General features: G+C 28.8%; 1 long non-coding RNA gene across 1 annotated transcript; it reads right to left on the bottom strand.

The window, feature by feature from the left end:
• Positions 1-3801: 3801 nt before the first annotated feature.
• Positions 3802-5369, bottom strand: LOC107991474 (uncharacterized). The gene is made up of 2 exons (XR_007815684.1): positions 4238-5369; positions 3802-4038 (listed from the first exon to the last, which is right to left on the bottom strand). It is a non-coding gene; the product is annotated as an uncharacterized LOC107991474 (long non-coding RNA).
• Between the last annotated feature and the right edge of the window lie 672 nt (positions 5370-6041).

Here is a 6041-nt window from a genome sequence, read left to right as displayed (position 1 = left end):
TGATAATTTAAAATAAATTATAAAAGGTAACGTTTTTCATTAATAATTAAGATTATAAGTAAGGAAGTTATAATTTAGGCAATAATGATAAATATAATATAAATAAGATAAAATATATTTTTTAATTTCGAATTATCTATAAAGTTAAAATTGTCCTACAAATATATAAATTAAGTAAAAAAAATCTTATTTTAGATCTTTTAAATTTTGAATAGCGATCACATACACATAATGCGACTTTTCCATTGTTTTAAAAAAGAACACCAGATTTTCATTTGTACCATTTTACGTCATATATGTGCAAAGCATCAGTTGATTTTGTTGTTTATTTTACATAGTGAGAGTGTATGAGTACGTATTTCAAAACAAAAACAAGCAAAAATTGAAACAACTGTGAAAAAAGAATCAGAAGTAAAAATCATACTGTTTTGAAGTTGAAGAACAAACAAAAGAATCCAAACATTGCAGAAATATTTCTAATAATTTATGAATAAAAAGGGAAAAAGGAAAAGTAAATGCAGTTTTGAGAGAGTCACAGGTCATTAGCCCTTTATCAACAAACACTTTCATAATTGTTCTGTTTCTTTCAGTTTTTGGGACAAGAAAAAGAAAAAGAAAAAGAAAAAACAGGAAAACGCCATTGATGAACTTAGAGAAAGGGTTTATTTAGGAAGGAAGGAAAAAGAAGGAAAAAAAAGTAAGTGCAGAAACCCCACGTGGGAAACCAGTGTTTATTATTATTGTAATTGTTTTATTTTTCTTGTGTTTTATGTTTTGGGAGAAACATTGGAAAAATTGTTTGCTGCTTAAGGATGATTTAAGGCCATTGCAATCCACTATTAGAAATAGAATATCCATCCACTTGTTACATATAATTTTGATAAGGGTATTGTTGGAAATCATTTGGACCTTTGACCCATCGCATAAAACAAAATATATTTTAAGGAAACATTGGAGGATTGAGTGATTTCTGGGACCATCCAATTCTTTTTCTCTATCGCTCTTTTTAACCATGCTGTTTACTCTGAATTAAAATTAATTTTTGCCAACTGATTCACTCACAATCACTTTCTTATCTGATTCAATTTCTATGTAAAATATTATTAGTTAGCTATTTGACATTTTTTTAGTTTTAAATATTAGAATAAAATATGAACTTTTGAATTTTTTTTTTAATATCTATAGATAAAATAAATAAATATAGATCTTTATTATAATTATTTAGCTAAATAATTATTTTTAAAATTAAAAAAAAATTGTTTAGATTGAATAACCAAATCTAAACGATCGGGTATCAAAAAATTAAAACAGTTTAGTCAAATTTAAACGATCATGTTACAAAGAATCCTAAAAAAAAATAAATGATCGTGTAAAATCTAAACGATAGTGTACCAAAAGAATCTTGAAAAAATTCATTTAGCCAAATGGAAACGATCATGTACCAAATTTTGAAAAAAAAAATCATTTAGCCAAATCTAAACGACCAAATTTAAACGATCGTGTACCAAATATATTACCCGTGTGTTAACGACATGGTTAACAGAAATTTTTTGTATTTTCCATTGTGGGTCTTTGGACTACGAAATTGTTCTATATGGTATTTTTTTAAAAGACCTCTAACTATTAGTTAGATAACTCTAAATTAACTTTTATAACATGACATAATGATTGAAAATCAATTCTAAATATACGTAGAAATCACTTTTAAAGATTGTCACCACCTAAAAATAAATTTGATTGTTTAAAAATTAATTTTACAAAACCAACTGTACCTAATTTCTTTTCCAAAATCACTATTCATTATAACTTCTAAGTACACCCTTCGATTGTCAAGGAACTTATCAAAGATTGCCTGAGAGTTTCTAAATTGTGGTTGTAGTGGAAGTAAAAGTTTTGTTTTCCTGTTATGATGGGTGAATTTGGATAATTGTGCGCATACAATTTTTTATTAGTAACCAAATGTAAATCATTGTTGTTTGCATAAAATATCATCATCATGAAAGCAAAATTTGGCGCGATCTCGATGCTAAGCCGTTTGTGTCAATTGCTCCCCAAGATTAACACAACATTCAATCTAATAAGAACTTGTTTAGAGAAAATGACCTTAAAAAACTATTTCGGAATATTTGTCCTCAAATTGGATAGAAATCCAAACTTAATTTTAGATCTATAACAAGGGTCAACATACTAAAAGTAAAATTGTAATCATAAACTAGTTACAATATTTGTAACCATCAACACAATTGTTATTATTATCCTATTTTTCTATTGTGACGTTAACTAAAAAGAATATAGTCATTTCCAACACCTTTTACCATGTTTTCATTTAAAATTTTACGGTATTTTCACTTAAACGCTAATTAACTTTTGGATATAAATTAATAACTAAACCTACCAAAAAGATCTAACTTTTTTTACTATATTTCCATTTAAAGTTTTACCATTTCACGGAACGTTTTGTTAATTCAGTTCCTATTTTGGGATTTGAATTAATAACTAAACCTAGTTTTTTTTTTTTTTTTTTTTTCTCATCTCTATAAATCTTGTGTATTCCTGGTCTTCTTCTTCATATATTAAACATTTTTTTTCAAATCTATTTATCTTCTATTCTATTCATCTTCTTCTTTTTCTAAATTGCTTTCAATAAAAACATTTTTCTTTATCGCATCTTTTCTTTCAATGAATGTACATTTAGATGGAAAGTTGTAAAAACATCCGAGATTTAACACCAAAGTCGCACCAATTCTTTTTTCAAGGTAGTAACATCTTTTGAAAAAATAAGTACATGCTTAATCAGGGAACGTGGTCATTGCTAATGCTAATAACTGCGTAAATAACACGAGTAACAAATAAGCATAGAAGAAAATAACGAAGTCACGTTGCTAACCCAGTTCGATGCAACATATACCTTGGTTGTACTCTGCATCACACAGGACGGACTCCCTGAGTGTGATCTTCTTGCCTCCTGATTTTATTAGTTTGTTAGTCTCTCCCAACCTCTTGTGATTTCCACGCTCTATGCAATCCACAATCTATAGCTTGTGATACAACAACACATCAAATGCACAGCCCACAGTCTACCGTCGGAGATACAACAACACATCAAATGCACAAAGATACTTCTTGCTAATTCTACTAGAAAAAGGGCCAACAATGGCACTTAAACACTATCATAGTTAAATTTCGTGGCAGTTATTTGCCGTCATTGTTCCAATAGTCATGGAAAGTATATTATGACAATTTGAAAAACTGCCACGATAAATGTTTTTCATGATAGAAAATAAATGTCACAAATCGATTATTGATAACAAATAATAACTATCATTATTTATATTTGATGACAGATAATAACTATCATTATTTATATTTGATGACAGATAATAACTATCATTATTTATATTTGATGACAGATAATAACTATCATTATTCATATTTGATGACAGATAATAACTATCATTATTCATATTTGATGACAGATAATAACTATCATTATTCATATTTTATGATATATAATAAATGTCATTATTTATATTTTATAATAATGATTAACTATCATCATTTCACCTACCATGACTTTAATTCACTGTTAAAAATACATTTTCTATGATAGTTTTTTTTTTCAAATTCAAATGTCAAAAAAAAAAATTCAGTTCCTATTTTTCTTGCCCTATTTTTTTTTTTCGGTCCATGTTTTTCTTGCCGCCCTGCCATTAACCGACCAATTCAAGCACAAAGTACTATACAACACACCTATATGGAAACAAACTGTCAACACTTTAATATATATACAACACACCTATATGAAAACAAACTGTCAACGCTTTAATATATATACGCTAACATACACTTTGTAATATTTGTACAATTGTTGGTAAAGGGTTTGTCCAATGATAGAATAAACATACATGTTTTGGTGCCAACAAGCTATTTAAATAAGTAGCTTTCAACCAAAATTTTGCTACCAAACCTACAAAAAGACCTATAAATCAATCAATTGCTCCAATATGACTTTACTGCTCTAATGGATTCTTGCAAAACCTAGTAAGAAAACAAAATAAAATTTTAGAGTATGGCTCTACACATCAATATAAGAATATAAGAAATGTTTTACCCTTTGTAATTACAACACAAGGTACCAATTTCAACCCTAGTTAAAAGGAGAGATAAATCGAATCTATTTCACCAAATTATTAGTTCATAATATATCTCAATATATCCTATGAGAACAAGAACATACCTCCATAGGCAAATAAATGGGCTTTGTATAATTACGAGCTCGTATAGCCGGTAGAGATGAAAATTTGAGTGCCATACCATATTTTTCACAAAAGTATTATGCACTAGAGACTCGGGTTTTTTTGATCATCAAGAATAAACCTAAAAATAAACTAATAATAGCAATAAATTTAAAAATTCAAAACAAAGATGTCATTTTTTCCTTGCTAGCCACCTCAAGTTGAAACTATAACACAAACAGTTTTAATTTTGCAACTTATTCAAAGTCTTCTTTCTCAACAGTCTTTCCATAATGAGTCAATAAAACTGAACTATAATCATCAACCAAAAAATAAATGAAACCCCACTTAATAAAATCCAAAATCATCCCAATCTCCTATAAACACAAACAAAGATAACAGAAAAAACCATACCTTCAGAACAGAGGTGATAAACTACATTTCTTCTGGCGTGCTCTTAAAAATTGCAAAAAAAATTCAGGTGCATGGAAAAAGACAGCAAAATTTTGATCCATGGAGGATTAGAATACCAATGATTGCATATGCTTGTGGTCTCTACAAATCCTTTCCAACATTTTATATACCAAAAAAAAAAATATATATCTAATACGAAAGGCTTCTACATTTTATCAAATAATACTCAACGAAAATTATAATTCAGGATTTGACACATCTTACCCAATGGTTTCATTTTGAATGCTTAACTCGCAAGTAGAAATTTTCTTTATCTTAAAATCCCCCAGTCCTCATCAATCACGAAGAAATCAAAAAAGAAAACTCTAGTTTCTTCCACACTTAACTCACCAATCAGACACGACACTAAACTCTAAACACTAAAAGTTTCACCGGTTAACATGCTCGAGATAACCAAAACATAGAAAAGAGCTAGCAATTCAATTCCACGAATGAATAAGCTCGAAATCAAAGAGCATGCAAAATTGATCATCGTAAGAAGTCGTATTTACGAGAATCAAATGGGAAAAGGAAGTTTAAAAACAGAGAGAAATAGAGAAAACGCATACCAGAAAGAAGAATCGGGAAGAAAAGAACGAAAGAAGAAGAGACGGGGACAGAGACTTTCAGCGGCGTTCAAAGAAGGGAAAATGGTTTTTGCGTTTGAAGAAGGAAATGAGCAGACCGAGGGTTTTTGAGCTTTGTGTCATTTTATAATTTAAAATATAATTTTATTTTAATAAATTTGAATTAAAAAATATTTTAATAATTTTTTTAATGTCTTTGGATATTATGACAACAAATAACTATCATGTATCAGTGAAAACCGAAAATACCATTTTTTTTTACAAAAAACGCGCATCTTGACATTTTATGACATTTTTTTCTTCTCTCCTTTCAATTTGAGCTGAAATGAACTGTCATAATATGTTAATTTTCTTGTAGTGTAAGCACTTACCAACTATTCGATTGGGGACACCACATTCAATGGAACACAATCTTCAATACACACAAGTGATACATCACCGAACCAGTAGGTCATATATATATGAAGACACTGCATGTTGTAATCGGAGACATAATCTAGCGACATCTGAACCATCACAAGCCCAAAGAAAACCAAATCTCCACAAATCTCTCAACAAAATAAGAAACTCAACCAATAAAAACATATTTTTTTTAAAGATATTTGACAGATAATAATAAAAATAAAGAAAATCAAAAGTCAAACATCATAAGAAACTTCCCCTTTGGAACAACAACAAATTGCTTTATTTTTTTCAAGGTAAGCAAAACAACCAAAGGCACAACAAAGAGGCCAAACACCAAGTCAACAGATAATTCCCATAAAAA

This window comes from Cucumis melo, chromosome 11 (genome assembly GCF_025177605.1).
Source record: "Cucumis melo cultivar AY chromosome 11, USDA_Cmelo_AY_1.0, whole genome shotgun sequence".
Taxonomy (NCBI): Eukaryota; Viridiplantae; Streptophyta; class Magnoliopsida; order Cucurbitales; family Cucurbitaceae; genus Cucumis; species Cucumis melo.
This window is presented reverse-complemented; position numbering and strand designations above follow the sequence as displayed.